A 16,714-nucleotide genomic window follows, 5' to 3' on the forward strand; every position below is an offset into this window, starting at 1 on the left:
CCCTCTGGAATCTGCCTTAATCTCAGACAGATACCCCTGCCTGGAGCTGAGCTCTCCGTGTGCAGAAGTCACCGCACGGCGCTCGGCTCGGTGTGTGCAGAAATCCCTGTGTAGCACTGAGCTCTGCGTGTGCACAACTCTGACAACTCACAGAAGCAGCAGCAAACTCCTCTGTGAAGCAGAGCTCCGTACCAAGCTCACGAAGCATTAAATACTGCTGAAAGAAAAAGACATTATGTCTGCCCACGCTTCTAAGCTCTATTCAATTACTGACAACAGCAGACCTATAAATGCAACATAAAATGGTATTATTAAATCCAAGATTTGCATTTATACCTAGTTGCAGCCTGGAAGCAGGCCTGATGTTCATCCAGCATCAAAGGACAAAAATTCACAACTTTCACAGACACACACACCCCCCACATTGACCTTGGAGACAGAGGTGGTGATGATCCCTTTCATAAAGGCGCTGTTTCCCAAGTTGAGAGTGTAACAGTGCTGAATTGTCTGTCAAGTAACAGGGTGTCACTGTCCTGTTACACACATACGCAGGGACGCACAAGAACACAGAGCAACATGCGGCTATGCTTTCAAATCCTCTTTAATTCCTGCTTTACTCTCTACTTCCCAGAATGACCTCGCATATCCTGTCTTCCCCCAGACAGAATCAGCCAGAGCTTCTCTAGTCCCCAAATCAGTTTTTATACAAAGAAGGCTCTATAAAGTCTTTTGAGATCTTTCTATAATAGTCAAGATTTTGAATATAAAACATTTTCCAGCATTTAAAAATTACCCTGCGAGCCAGTTTTCAATAAAAATAAGCCTTGAACTCTTCATTCAGATTCATCTTTTGTTTATGGAGCCCTTTTCACTGAAAGCTGCATGCCTTTTTCGAGCCTTGCCCCTACGCTGACCTAAGGTCTACCAAGCTTCCAACTTTACTCTGCCTTTAATCGCCAGCTCCTCCACCCCATACAGCACCCCGCTACCATTTGCGTGAAAAAATACGCGCGTGAGCGCGTGTTAGGATACACGTTAGGATTGCTGCTTACCTTGTCCAAGAGTCGCTGAAATCCACAAGGGGAAAAAAAAAAACCCAAAACCCCCAGCTCCACGGGTCCTCGCGCAAATCGCAAAGAGAGGAACACTTCTTCTCCCTTTAACAAAGCCACGAGCGGCTCCGCCGCGATCCAGCGAGCGAGCCGCCAGTCCGGAGCGAAGCGCGCGCAGCTCCCGGCAGGGCGCTTCCCGGCGGGAGCAGGCGCGGGAGGCTCCGCGGCCCGAGGCCCGCGGGGAGGCGGCGGGCGCCCTTCAGCACCCGGCGCGGCGCGGACAGCAGCGCTCCCGCCCAGCCCCGCCGCCGCCCGCCCCGCCGCGCCGCTCGCACCGCCCCCAGCGCCGGGCGGGCTCCCAAACTTGCGCTCCGCCGCCGACCGCCTCCCTCTTCTGGTTTGTTGCCTTTTTCTACGGGGCAGCGTGGGGGAGCGGCTCGCGTTTCCCCGGCCCTGCTCGCCGAGGGGTTCCCTGCCCGCGCAGAGGGCTGTTAGCCCGGCAGAGGTCACCGAATCGCTCCGCAGGGCCATGGCCCCGCTCCCTTTGCCCCGCCGTCTGCACAGAGCCCTGGCGCCCAGCGCCCGGGCAGATGGCAGCGCTGGCGCCGGCAGCAAGCGGAGCCGCTGCTGTAAAACAGCGAGGAATTCCCCCCTGGAGCACGGAGGGGTGTTGTGCCGGCGTGGTTCGAGCGGGAGGGGGTCTTATGCCATACTCAATCCTTGATATATCAACGGGCTGTCTGAAAGCTCAGATGTGCTGGAGGCTTTGCACGCTTGCATCGGTAACCCCTAGCGTCCCCGCCGGACTGAGGTGCTTGAGCGCCAAGGTGCAGGTCCCTGGCAACCCTTGCCAGAAACATGGAGAGGTGGCTGGGAATCTTATAAAGTTATGCAAAATATAAGGGGGAAAAAATCATCTTGAGATAAGACCGTTAATTACATGCTCCCATTCGTAAGCAGGAGAAGGGGTACCTTTGGATGGAACAGGAACAATCAAAACAAAAAATCTAACTGGAAACTGATCACCTAAAAACTTAGAGATATATTTATATTAAGTCAAGCAGAGAAACAGTATTTTGAAGTCTCACTTGCATCTGCTGTATTGTGAGATAACAGGTTTAGTTATCTGATTTATTACTTTTACATTAATTTACTATCCACTCCACAACTTTTAAAGAGTAGCCCTTTCATCTTCAATGTGAAATCATTATGAAAATTAAGTATCTACTCTGCATGCCATTATAGGTTACCTGTTTCGTGCCTTTTGGGAAAATAAGTAACAGATTAAAGTATTAAACTGTCTTTAAATCGCCCATGGCTAGAGTAAAGCCAGACAGAGGTCAGCTGCTCTGACGTAAATCAGCTTTCTAGGTTAATTGCACTTGTGTCTACATGTGAAAGGAACAGATAGGAAGAAACAAAACTAGGTAAATGCCATACCTAAAACCTGAACTAGTTAACATAGGAAATAATAAATCAGGACAGGTTGGATTGCCTTAGCTTATTACTGTTTTGTGAGGCAGTTCTGACTGGATTGATAATTAGGTCATGGCACTGCAAGAAGGAACATGATTAACTTCTACACGGAGTGTAGAATATAAAGCCAAATAAACCAGACTGTCATTGACCCAACCCTTTCTAATTGCCGGTTATCATGAAGGCAGCTTGTCGGCATCTGGGTTGCATTTCTGAAACCCTATTATTTTACTTCTCATTTTTCTCTTAAGCCCTCTCATTTTTTTTTTTTGTTGTTTGTTTTGGTGGGGTTTTTTGTGTGTATTTTTTTTTGTTTTGTTTTTTGTTTTTTGGGGTGTTTTTTTGTTTTGTTTTGTTTTGTTTTTTTTTCTTTTCAAAGTACAGACAATATAATTGCACTACTTAAGGACAAGTTTTGCAGTACAAAATTGACCCTGAAGCCACTAGTACAGCTGCACCAGAAATTCTTATGGGACAGAGGCAAACCCCAAAGTGACTTGTTCGAAACAGGAGAAACTGAAATGTTGTGAGGGTGAATTGCGACTTTGTTCATCCATTTACTTTGCTATTATGAAAGTACATGAAACAATTAACAATTACATAGATGTTTTATATAACTCAATTATTGAAGTAGTCAGGAAATTGCTCAAATTATGCAAGGTCTGACATATCATAACTTACTGCTTTGGCTTTGCAAATTAGTAGACAATGAATTCCCAAACTAGTATACGGAAGACCCTCAAAACTTCTGAAAATCTCTGTATTCTCATGAGGACTTGCACTCCTAAATTTCAACAACAGTAAGTGATACCACCATGTAATACATTAAGGTATCTTGGCATTCTTGCATCTTTGAGTGTGTTTATCTGATCATGCATATCTTTATTCTTTGTAGACTCACTGAGGTACTCAATTTAAAAACTCATATTTACTTAAAATTAACTTAATGTACTTTTAACACATACATATTTTCTAATTTTTCCTCTAATTTAGGTCTGTATCAGCTATAGACCCTAATAAATAAATTTAAAATAAATTTAGTTCATTTATATCCTGAGACGTTTATGTCTTCTGCTTAATGGATATTATTATAATGGATACACAATAAATATGTGAATGACTTTTTTGTTGTTGTTATTGTTCTGTGACCCATATATTATATCATCACTTTCTGCAGTTCAAACATTTTCATCCACAGAGTAACTGGGATATTACTTTATTTGGTGTAATGCAGACATATATATTATTGTAATGGAGAATTTATTCTGTGCCTAACAATTAATTGCTAGTCCAGAGAGACTGCTGTTGCTTAGTAGTGTATATCTGATTTCCATAACCTTAATTTGGATACTTTATGATCGTATCTGGCAGATCCCACATAATACGCCAGACAATTTTCAGTTTGGTGTACTCCTGAGCCCCGTGTGCTTGACAATCAGTTATGCCTGCTTTTTGTATTTTCTACCCCAATTACCATATTTGAAGCATTTTCCATTGGGCAGAGGAGAACACAGGCAGTAAGTACTGGCGTTTTCTTGTAAAGATGAGAAGCATAGAAGAACTTCAAAGCTGGTTTATGTTTGTGTAGACTATAGACATTAATAATAAAGATTCACTATTTTGTATTTATGAGATGCTGCTTAATAGAATATCTGATACAGCAGGAAGTTTTATGCAAGACAAAGAGAAGACCAAAGTCTCAATATATTAAAGAGAAATTAGTGCAAATAATAGATGATAAAATTGTTTTAACAGCTTATTCAGTATTGTCCATGCTGTGGTTTAACTCCAGTTAGCAGTCAAAAAACAGGACAGTCCAGAACATCTGCTCTTACACTTTCCAGCCTATCCATAACTCACTGAAGTTAGAAAAATAGTCACTTTGACTGATTTGTATCTCCTTTTCTACTGCAAAAAATTCTGGAGAAGGGGTTACATTCCTTGTAAAGAGCAACCAAAATGAATGCAGAATTATAGAGTAAGCATGGTTTTTCAGAAGTGACTGGTTTTTCTTTGCTTGGCTTTTCTACCATTAGCACTTCTAACTTTTTTTTTTTTTTTTTAAATTTTGTGTTAGTAATCAGCAAGGGACAAAAATAGGACATTTCAAAAACTTGCCTTGTAAACTTACTCTTTAGATTATTCCAGTGACTTCTGTGTGGCTTGGTACTCCTCACGACCTGGAAGTTCTTCAAACATTTGAATTGAAAGTCATTCCCATTTATAGTTAGGGAAAAAAGTTAGGATATTAATATCTGATACTACTAAATGTTAAATAATTCGTTGTCCCAAACTACACAACAGTTACAATGTGGTAAATAAGACTAAAAAAAAATTAATTATTTTTGTCTTTGAATGAAGAATATGCAACATTTTAAACACATTATATTTGTAGCTTAATATCTAAAATAGTTTTAGGCACGATAAATGCTAACAATAATGAAATCTTATTTCAAAATATACAGTCCAAAGTACTGTCCTTGGTAGGATTCAATTTCCACTTCTTCTTAACAAATTATTCCTTTTTTTTCCAAAGACAACAGCTGCCCCTTCAGTGCAGCTGTTACTACTGAAGATCATTGATTAGCTTGAAGTCAATGACAGCAAAGGAACTCTCAGAATGCTCTGATAAGAGATAGCATGAATAATCCTCCAAATCTCTCTCTCTCTCCTGCACACACACAGCATGGAGTTTGGACACATACATCTTTCCCTCATTTTCCACTAGTCTAATTCACTCAATGTCTGTTCAATGTTTTAATGAAAGATGATAGTGCATCCACTGTAAACTCAGTCGTGAACAAAAAGCACAAGAAATGCACTGAGACCCGGACCAGTGCTTTGATAACAGCAGGGCATCGTGAGCACCAGAATGACAGACACTGGCAAATGGCATAGGGGAAAATGAGCTTACTCGTGGCTTGGAGAAAGGTTGTGCCAACCATCTGTCACAGGAGATCTCCCAAATGACAGCAAGGATCATAAAGGCACATTAAGGTTTTCCCCATATCTCCCCTCAAAGCCAGTTCTCCCCAAGGGACCCAAATAAAAGAAATATGTATTATTGTTCACAAACAAGAAACCAACCTTCAACACTCATCAAAATAATTCAAAGGCATGCCACAGAATAATGGATGTAGATTCAGAGTGTGTGGGGGTGAAGCCTAGGCTCTGAGGTAAGATCTGTAGATTTTTTTCCATTATGTCTAATAAAATAAATGCCATGTATTCATTTCAGTGTGTAGCAGATTTGCAATGATAGTGATTCGGACAAGATGACGTTGGTCCTATTCTAATCTTGTGAAAATAAAGTAACAACTGATTAAAAAGAAAGGAGATAATACACTACAGAATTAATATCTACATTAAAAATTACTATTGGAAAAAAATTAGGCAATAAGGATAAATGTTTAATTTCATACCATCTAGTTTTTTTCAACTTCATTTGAGATCAAATAATTTCATTGTTCATAATCGTTGAAATCTGAAAGCAGACTACCACTCGATAGTAGATAATACAAATTCTCTAAGAAAAAAAAAAAACCAAAAAACTCCACACAAAGAGAAAGCTGCAGCTACTCAATTTCAGTGCCTAGTGATAACATTTGTAAGAGATCTCTTAGGGCACCTACTGGGCAACCTTAGCATTGCATGCCAAAGAAAGCCTGTAAAAAGGGTAAAATTCTAACAGATTTAAACCAGAACATTAATTCAGATTTTTTTTTTTTTTTCCCCTCTCTTCTGGGAAGTCCTCATTCTATTGACTCTAACACTTAAAGCAAATAACAAAATGATAAAATTTCAAAGCTGAAAGTATTCACTGATGGAAGGGAAAGAGCTAATACCGTACATTTCAGAATCGGGCAGCTCTTGACTATTTAGATGTGTGTTTAGTTAAATATATTGTGTTGTGTTTATGTAGAAAATGTAGAATATTAAAAATTTTACTAAAACCTCAATGAGAAATTTAATTCATAGGAATTATGCATTGACAGGGATGTCAAAGTCTTTGGGTTAGGCTTGTTTATTCTTTAAATTAGTTTTTCAAAGTATTTAGATATTTTGATTTTTTTTTTTTTTAACCTATGAAGTTCTGTGGTAGTAATCCTGACATCAGTAAACATCTGCCATATCATTTTCATTTGCTATTTGATTTATTTCTGTCTACTAATACAGAATATTCTCTATTTTATTGCTCAATTCCTCAAAGTCCTTCACAGGTGATTTCTGGAGATGGTGTGTAGATAGGACTTTAGCTATCTGTCACTTTTAGTGACAGAAAACGGTTGTTTAACTTATTTTACAGAAAAGTTAGCTTTGGAAATTTTATCAATACTGTAGCAAGCACCTCATATCAGCCTCATAAAGCTGGATTTATTTTTAAGCAAAAGTTCCATAAGGGCCCCTCTCTGTTCCTCTGACATTTTTTTTGTGTTTTCCAGGAGTCTGTGACCTGTAGCAGTAACTTACAAACTCTAGGGAGAACTGTCTGATACCTTGTTAAAAAACACCAGCACCAAACCCAGAACAGTAACACACCTAAGACATACTGGCAAGTTGGTAGTATCCACTATCACTGCAGTTTAGGTAACCTATTCCAAACCAGTAAAAATCCCCTTGAGCAGGGGGTATCATCCTTATGTTCATTTTATGCATATTATTTCATACTATAGGAAATACACTTCACAAAACATTTTGAAAAGACATGCAGACTTCTTCCTGCATTTGTCCTAAATGTCAATGGTGCTGAAGCACAATCACATTTTCAAGTGGGTTTTCCTAGGGGATAAGCCAATAAAAATAGCGATTGCACATCTGGAACAAAAGTCTAAATTATTATACAGGGTTGTGTAGCCTAATGTACTCTTATTCATTTATCTCATGCATCTGATCCCATCCCAAGTTGCACTAAGAATATAAAGGAACCAATTCTTCAAAGAATGCACTTACTGACTTTGAAGCAAGTAGGTCTGTGAACTCTGATATCTGTACAGGCTAGGAGACATTTCTTACAGTTCTAGAGAACAAGAGGAGAATATAATAAGATATGTAGACATATCTTACCCTGTCTCTCCTTGAGACCAATCAGCTTGTCCCAGAGGAGCACAAGGAATATTAAATGGGATGAGTATTCTTGTTGCCTTTTTGACTTTGATACAGCAGAATTTCTCACTTCTCTAAGAGATAAATTTCATCAAAGGCTCATACCCATATTACAAAGACTACATACAGTAAAGAATATAGTGAACTTTTCAGATGGGAGACAATGTCATTATTCTACATATCATACCGTTAGCTCATAGCTCTACTCAGCCAGAATCCTTCTTTGTCTTTCCAGACAACATTCTAACAGTCTGAATAAGAGCAAAAAAACTAAAGCTAAACAGTTCAAGGGAAATGGAAATTTCATCTCCTGACAACTAATTTCTAACCAGTTTGCCACTGCTTCTGCAGAGAGGAATGATTTGATATAAGAAGGGTAGTATGACAGCTTCATGCCAGCACATCCTAAAATAAAAAGGATATGTTCATACTTCTTACTTATAAAGTAGTTCCTGGGATGCGTTTTATTAATTTTATTTCATTTTCCTTTCTTTTTCATAGGTCACTATAAACTCTGACAGTCACAAGAAACAAACTTACTCCTGCTACTGATATAGTCTTAAATATTAATAAGCACCTTTTTTTCAATAATATGAGGGATGTGAAATCATTACTTGAGACTCCTCAGTTTTTATATCTCTCACTGAACTCAATTCAGGAATCAGCCATCTCTACTCAAAAATTTATCTAATTTTTAAAGTGACAGACCTTTAATTACATATGACATACTATCCAATTATATATAGAAAAATCTATTTTCACCAGTGCAGTACTATTTGAAAAGTTGAGATTTGATTTGTCAAAAAAAATCACATTTTCTCCAAGCATTTTACTCAACAAGTAAAAAAGAAAAAAAAAGTGCATTGCAGCTTATTAAATACTCAGTTAAAAGGCCTCCTTCCTTATAGTTTATCCTACCCTTTGTGTAATTTCTGTTGAAGTCAGAAATAGGCCATGTAGGTTGTTAATAATTTTTTGTGAATTTTTAGAAATTTGAGAAGGATTACCCAGTCAAATTTGGAAGAAAAGACTAAGAAAAAATAAGATCTTATTTTGGCTTTAAAAGCAATTACAAATAAGTTGTTGAAATTCAGTATAAAAGAAATTTTTCTGTTTATCCTTAACACATCTGATTACTACTATTTGCAAATACAGATCACATTACATCCGTATACTTGCACAAGTAAAGAAAACACAGATGCCCTCTTTTTGCTTAAATGGGAAAAATACTGAGAGGCTAAGCTGTTTAAGCAGTTACAAAAGAAATCTGGGGCACTGCTGGGAACAGAAGTTTCCTATTTCTTATTCATTCTTAATCACATGATAATCCTGCCTTATCAATCCCCATGTCAGTTTAAAAGCAGTGATTACAAGTCATCAATAGCGATGATCCAGTATTTCAGTACAATTGAAAAAGACACACAACTGAACTTCAAAGAGAGTTCAGAAAAATCACAGTAGCCTGTGAGTTTAGCATAAATAGCACTGCTTGCCTGATATAATCCAGTACTGTTGATTCAGGAAAAATACATTTACTCACTGTAAAAATGCCTGCTGTGCTCACTTGGCTTAGCACGTTCTCCAGAATATACACACACCATATTATTTCACTAAAAACCTCCAGAGATGCAGACAGTACAGTTTCACCATCAACAGTCTGAAGCAGGATCAGAATACATACCATACTTTTGCACTTGCTTCTCTGCTAAATCAGTTATTTGTTTTCAGTCAGGAAGCCAATATCATTCTGAAGTTTCAGAATTCAGAGCTTTCTTTACACGGTTCATAGCACATATTATAATAAGTATATTATGTGCTACTTTCAAGTATGGATACTTAAGACATTAAGAGACATTCATGTAAATTTACATTAGAAAGCTTTAATAAAAGGCTACCAAGTTTCTAAATAAATCATCAGGTTGGAAATGCATGTGCAATATGCATATATACTCAATTTGCTCTTACCTGTAAATGTATTTATTCTAGCACAATTTATCTCCACACACAGCACCTGTGGTTTTCTACAGCAGCTCTTCATTCAGCAAATAGAAATGGATGAGACTATGTCTACTTGCAAAAGCTATTTTCTTCAGGCACACGTAATTCCTAATCATCTATGAGTTGTTTTTTCTTAGTGGTTTACTGAGCACCACTAACGTGCGGTGCTCAGTAAACCACTAAGACTCCTAAGACCTCTGTGTAAAGAGGTAGAAGTCAAGTTTCAAGGCAGCAACCAGGTGAATAAACCCAGAAAGCCTCTCCTTACTCCACCTGCAATCATGCATGACATAAATTTAGTGTTCTGCAACTAATTACATCTTTCATATGGGAGGCATTTTACCATATATTGGTGTATTTCGCAGTTTTGAGGGGTGATAGAGAAAAAACTAAAACTGAGGTCTAGGAAGAGAGGTGTGAATTAGGTAAAGTGACTTACAACCGGTATGGAATTGGCAACTTTAAAACAGGGACAGAAAACAAGAATTTGAAGAACAGACAGTTATATTTTCAGGAAAGGGTATTTCCTGAGAGAAATATCACTGGAACAACCAAAGAGGTTAAATGGCAAGACAAGATCATAGAGAAAAAGGTTCTTTGAACAGCTGAGTACAGGATGTAGAGATAATAAGAAATTACTAAGAGACCAAAGAAAGAGTTGAAGAATGGAAGAAAAAGCAGGTGAGATGGAGAAAGAGAGACCATAACTAAATTCCTGGAATAAGTGAATGGCTAGAAATGGAGAACAGATAAGAAAATTCAGTACATGCAAATTTGAGGAAAGGGAAGAGAAATATAATGAAATCACCTTGTGTTTAACCTACTGGGTTTTTTTCTTTTTTTTTTTAATGGAAAGCACTCAGCAAGATTTTTTTCAAAATGATAGAAGCAGAGAGGAAAGTCAGAGGGGTGAATCATTACTTGTTTCATCCAAAAACCAGCAAAATGTAAACAAAAACTATCACTGAATTGCAGAACTAAAAACTTCAGTATCTGATTCAAAATAACAACTTGTACATCATGTTAGAATGTCTATATCTATTACAGAAATGAATAAATGTAAATTTATTGTAAATTGGTAATCTCCATAAGCATCTATTAAAAAATTGTCTACAGATGAAAATATATTCACCTAATAAATTCCCAGATGAATTTGAATAATGAATGTATTTCAGAACCAGTGACTTGGCAAATACAGAAATGGCAAAATTAATGAGATATCCACGGAATATATTTGCTCAGATTTTTTAGATAGTACTCCCAAAATGCAGGCGATAAAGAGAAATCGAAAGGACAATACATGCACACTATGTATAGGCTTTAGTAATGCAGCTTATGGTAGAATTAACAGCAATATGACTGGACAGCAAATAATTATCCAAAGCTCTTCAAAAGAAAATCCTGTTGCACTCAAACCTTTTCTAGGTGCCAAGCATCACAAAGGCCTATTAGGAGAATTGCTTAGACCAGCCATAAAAGCATAGCAAAATTACATTCTCTTATTTAAAACTGCCGTTCACATAGGACCATATTTTAGTCTAAGTGTCTGTGGATGCAAATAGTAAGTAAAGTTTTAACTATCTCAGGCTGTGGCTGCTAACTGCATCTTGCAACATAGAAATAACTCAGTAGTTTGACACTGAGTACAAACGTCACAGAATCATAAAACTTTTAGGGTTGGAAGGGACCTCTGGGGATCATCTAGTCCAACACACCCCTGCCAAGACAGGGCTGTAGTAGCAAAGCAGACTAAGATAATACACAACCTACTGGTAGTGCAGCTTTAGTGCAAATATCCTTTGAAATACAGTTTTAAATTAAAATACAGTTTAGAAATTGTGGAGATTATGCTCTCAGTCTTTTCTCATTTGGTGGTACAGTTATATTCAGTGGAGTAGCCTCACTCTAAAACTAAATATGCAGAAACAAAGCCAAGTTAATCAGGCTATGAATATGCTAAAGCATTTCAACAACACTATCGGAAGAGAAAGAGTTAAACAGTTCAGAAAAATAAAACTGGTACAGCATATCTATTTTCAACCATTAAGAGCACTATTTTAGGAAGTGCTTTGATTTTCTGCCCTTGGATCTATTCAACTAAGACTGCAGCCAGTCCAGTGGATCTATTTGGCTATGTATGAAACAGAGTGATGGCTGCAAAATTAAATCATAGCTGAGATAGGATGAAAAAGTGTATTGTCATATAAACAAAGTAGGAAAATAATATGAATTATTTATCTATTTTGATGCATGGATTTTATTTCTATTCAATTCTGCGGAATATTTACCAAGTACAATTTTATCAGACATTCCTGCATGTTGGCTTGCAGAAGTGTCATTTCCAATGTATAAGAAATGACTGTTTAGTAAACCTTACCTCATTGTATGGCCAACCTGCTTTAAATTCTATACTAACTTTCAGATCTTTCTTCAAATCCCTCATTCATTAGCCATCTGAAACATGTAATTGATTGAAATTAAACCCAAAATAAGGTCAGTATACAACTTGCCCATATTTACATATGCATATATAAATCCAACAGGTTTTAACATACTAGTGACCAGTCTGCAGTTTACTGTATACAGGTCAGTTCATAAAGCCTATTTTGGATAGACAAATTTTTTGTGTGGTACCAGAAAACCTGTCATAAGTTGTGCTTCAGTTTATATTGATTCTTTCCACATGCTGTCTTTGAAGGAATTAAGTAAAATTTGGAGGGATCCAAGCTGTAATTGACTTCTCCAACTGATGCCATTCTGTAGCTTTTGGAACACTTATCTGTTTTAGAATTAAACTTTGTACAATCTACAGATATGTCATCAACCAAACATTTCTCTTTTTATGAGTAGTCATTATTTTTTTCCTGATCCAGCCTTCAAAATCTCCTAGAAAGGACAACACTGGTGATTTTAAATGTAGGACTTTTTTTTTATTATTTAGTATATGATTAAGATTATTCATATGTCTTTTTCCTTCTAAAGCAATGAGAATTATTTTGATACATTCCCTTAGAGTCTAACTGAAGATTTAAATGCTCAATTTTAAGCATCAAGACTTGAAGAGTAATCATCCTTGTTCTACTTGAGCTCTTCCAGCAGTGTTTGTTTTGATTAGATAAACATAAAATAATTAGGAAACTCTCAATATGAATGTTTGGTTCATTTTGGCACACCTTCCCATGGTCTATTTTGTCATCTTGCATACAGCTCAAAATTTCATGCTGGCATTAACAGCTGTGCTTCTTGTTTCCATTATCTTTTGTGCCTTTTTCATCAAACATGAAACAGAAGAAACTCCTTGGTGTGCTGCATCATATCTGTCACATGCAGGGTTCTGAGGAGGAAATGTAGAAGTGTAGAAGGGTAATCTGTGTTATTGAAAAAATTAACAAGCGGAACGATCTGTAGAACATCAAACATTCACTCTACATTGCTTTCCTCCTTTCCTTGCAAGTTTGTATGACTCAGAAGTGAGCAGCATACATAAGAGCATCCTATGGAGCTCTGTGGACTACACTGCACAATGCAGATCAGAATTTTGAGAAAAGTGCTCTCCTGAGATGTGGGCATTTCAAAAGTCATACTTCATCCCAACTAGGATGAAAAAAGAACATTGTCTGTTGTTTAGAATTTGACATATACTTAAAATGAAAATCTAATCATATATTTTTTTCCTTACAGGGGATGATTAATTCTTCTGATTTTGTTGACTGCGGCTGTACTGTGCTATAAAAACCACTACTGACTTTAATAGACTCTTGACAATAATAATTAAAATTTTACTAAACTCACAAATAAGGAAAGCATCATATTTTGATAATACTGAAAAACAAACCATTGATATAAATATAGTCTTTAATTGCATAGCCTTTATCCTACTTTATTTACATTTTTACTTCATTTGAGTTATGGATTTTTTTTCCTAAATTCAATATACACCTCAAAATTACACTTACAGTGTTTTTACCTTCTTAATTTCCAAGTTCTTGACCCCTTTTAGTGTACAAATACACCAGGTGTTATTCTTTTAGACTTTGTCAAAATCACAGAGGTTTTGCCCACATTTTCTTCTAGGAAACAAGTTGGCATGAATTCTCCTAATTTACATGGATTCTCACCTAATCCAAAGGATGTTGGATGTTTTTTGGTGCAACAGTGGTACATCTGGTATTATAGGGAGATTTCCTGATTTCTTGAGAACAATCTGAGGATTTCTCTTATGTTCAGTAAATCAGACTGAAGATACCATGTCTAAATGGACATTTACTCATCCTACAAGAATTCAACTCAAATATTACCAAACTACTAAACCCCAAGAATCTGATTATCTGTAAATAAAGTTTGTGCTACATACTTTATATTGTTTGGGTTCATTAATTTTGTCTGGTTTTGTCAAAGTATACCCAACAATAAAAATTGTAAGTTTTGCTTCATAGCCAGTGTCAAAAATTGTAGAAGAGGGATTGCAAGGAAGCATTCAAACTAACCTACAGCACCCTGTGATTTTGGTTAGAGTGACCATTATGACGATCACTGATTTTGGGTAGTGATAGTTTAGCACATTTTCATTTTCTTATGCAGAGGTATATACAGAAAATTGTAAGGAGGTTTAAACCTGGATTGAGAACAAAATACCTGTGGAAACTCTTGAACGCAGTTTTACAGAAATGTGTGTGATAACTATTCTATATCCTACTCCCCTCATTCTCCAAGAATATCTGATGTTTATGAATTGTCAGTGGCTACACAAAGACTTTGAAACATGTCTAGCAGTTATCAAAAGAGCAGCCAAATATGTAAATATGAATGTTGTTTTTTGAAACATACTTTAGGAGAAAAAAAAATGCATTCTATGGTGTCATTAACTTCTGTAACCTGCTAGAAAAACTGTAAAAATTACACGTTTTAACTAAATGCTAGTTTTAACTATTGAGAGTTGTGCACTTTTGTTTTATTTGCTAGTTTTTTGCTTTCTAGTTAAGCGAGCTGGGATATTTTTACGATGATCTAAGTTGTTTGTTACTGTGTTAGTGTATTACCTGGAGACCATATTAAAAGATAAGCGTCTCTTTCCTTCTTACATTAGTCCCTGTTGTAGCAACACTGAGAAAAACAAAGGCCTGAGAAAGGGAGCAGAAGAATCAGAGAATTGAGAAGGTCACTACACCTAGTTCAATAAGTAGAATTAATAATAATACTTCCAAACATATAATCTATTGAACTTGGCCAGCTTGCTCTTGTGAGTTAACAGTCTTTTGCAATCTCCAGCTTGCCTCTGATATCACAAATCCATGGTGAAAACCCAGCTTCCAGAAACAGGCAAGCCTGAGTCTTTGATTATCAATTCTTCCTTATAAAATATGAACTTTCTCCGATGACAAATTGATTTAAGAGTGATGATTTTTGTATCCTTCTGGTTTTTACTGCAACTACCTGGGAAACTAATTTGAGAAAGAAACAGAACACTTTAATTTTATATGAGAACTCTTTCAATCTGAAGATTACATAATTTGCACTGAATTTGTTAATGTTTAAATTATTTCAGAGCAAATTCATTTTAGAGTTAATAAATGGAATCATTCCTCAGCTAAGAGTGTTATACAAGACCAAGTTTGCAGTCTCCCAGCTTCATGAATGTAATTCATTTTCCTGATCCTTTTCAGAGAATTTGATGTCTCATACTAGTGAAATCATTAAATCAACAAGAATGTTGAAAAATACTTTTTCCATATTTCAGCTTGGAAGAATTCAGAATTACACTTTGACAATGGTTTTACATGAATGCTTACTAGTAGCTGCTTTGAGTGCCTCTGTCAACCTCCCCCTCTCTGTAAGCTCTTCTCAGCAAAATAGTTATGTGTCTCTTATTTTTATCCCATATTTTTAACTCTCTTCAAACTTATTAAATCCTCTGCAAGAGAATATAATGGCCAAATGATTCAGTGGTTCCCATCTGTACAGGAAAAGCTCTGGTAGCGTCAGTGAGGGTTTTTATGTAAAATCCTCTCATCTGGGCAACATTATTGAGCAGTCTATCTGGGAGGTTTTATGAAATCATAATTCTTTCAAATTCAGAGGAAAAATAAAACAACATGCATTCAAGAGGGTAGGATTTTACCCATTCCAAGGCTTACCCTGCCTTTCTTGTAAAATAGACCTTCTAATTCAAATGGTCTGCTAATTTAGAGTGGCATTTTTTTAATGGAAAATTATCCTTTTTCCTCCACATTTTTTAGTGCTACATCTCAGAGAAGTACCGTAAATTTGGATTCTATATATTTGTACCAATAGGGCTTATTCAGAGTTGTCTATCTCTTATTTCTGTTATTCTTCTGAAGCATGCACTTGATATGCTGAATGAGGTTGCTCCTCCATTTCCCTTTATTTTGTTGGCTTTAAGACTACTGACCAGAATAAAACATGGCTGCTACAGAATACTCATACTTTTCAGCACTTTCCTATTCATCAGATCAAAATTTACCACTTCAGAGCATCATGTTTTCTTTCTTCATCACAACTTCTAGATCTCCAAATACCTGTGGTATTTTTTGTGCTCACTACTATAAGAACTGTAATTAGACTAGGGTGCTTCAGCCTTCAGGCAGCTTTGAGTAAATACAAGAACTGTGCTATTTGGATCCCTGAAAATGAGTGCTGCTTCTTTCATTTGGTCTAATACATTACCTGGGGTCTAGAAACTGGAAAAATAAACATAGATTTACTGCTGTCAGTCCCCTGCCCCTGCAACACAGTAAACCTAGATACTATAAACTTGAATTACACCACATTTTATCCAAGGTTTTAACTTGATGGCATCCACAAGGTCTGTGATATTCTCTATGGGATTGGCAGATGCAGCTTTGGGACATGAGGCCCAACAGAAAACACCCCTTTACCCAGCTGTGCTTCCCCCTCCTCACCCCCAAACACTCACAGTCTGTAGCCTTCTCCTGCAGTCTCCTCCTCTCAAAATAACAGTACTCAAATATAAGAGAGATAAACTGGTTCCAAATTTTTCACCATTTCAGATTTTGTTTCTCTCCTAATGTTTGTCTTTAGGGTTTTCCCTGAGCTATGGATTGTTG

The 16,714-nt window shown here is 36.8% G+C and overlaps 1 protein-coding gene across 3 annotated transcripts in view; it reads right to left on the reverse strand.

Moving 5' to 3' along the window:
* Positions 1-16,714, reverse strand: part of FSTL5 (follistatin like 5) — a 423,037-nt gene that overhangs the window by 280,452 nt on the left and 125,871 nt on the right. The window contains exon 1 of one of the 3 annotated variants that reach the window (XM_040065515.2): positions 1,053-1,259. The exons of 1 other annotated variant lie outside the window; for it this stretch is intronic. The gene's annotated coding sequence lies outside the window, so the exon portion shown is untranslated. Of the gene's footprint in view, positions 1-1,052; positions 1,260-16,714 lie in introns of those variants that run through there. One more of the 3 variants, XM_040065517.2, reaches the window with a different exon arrangement.

Source organism: Hirundo rustica, chromosome 5, assembly GCF_015227805.2.
Source record: "Hirundo rustica isolate bHirRus1 chromosome 5, bHirRus1.pri.v3, whole genome shotgun sequence".
NCBI lineage: Eukaryota > Metazoa > Chordata > Aves > Passeriformes > Hirundinidae > Hirundo > Hirundo rustica.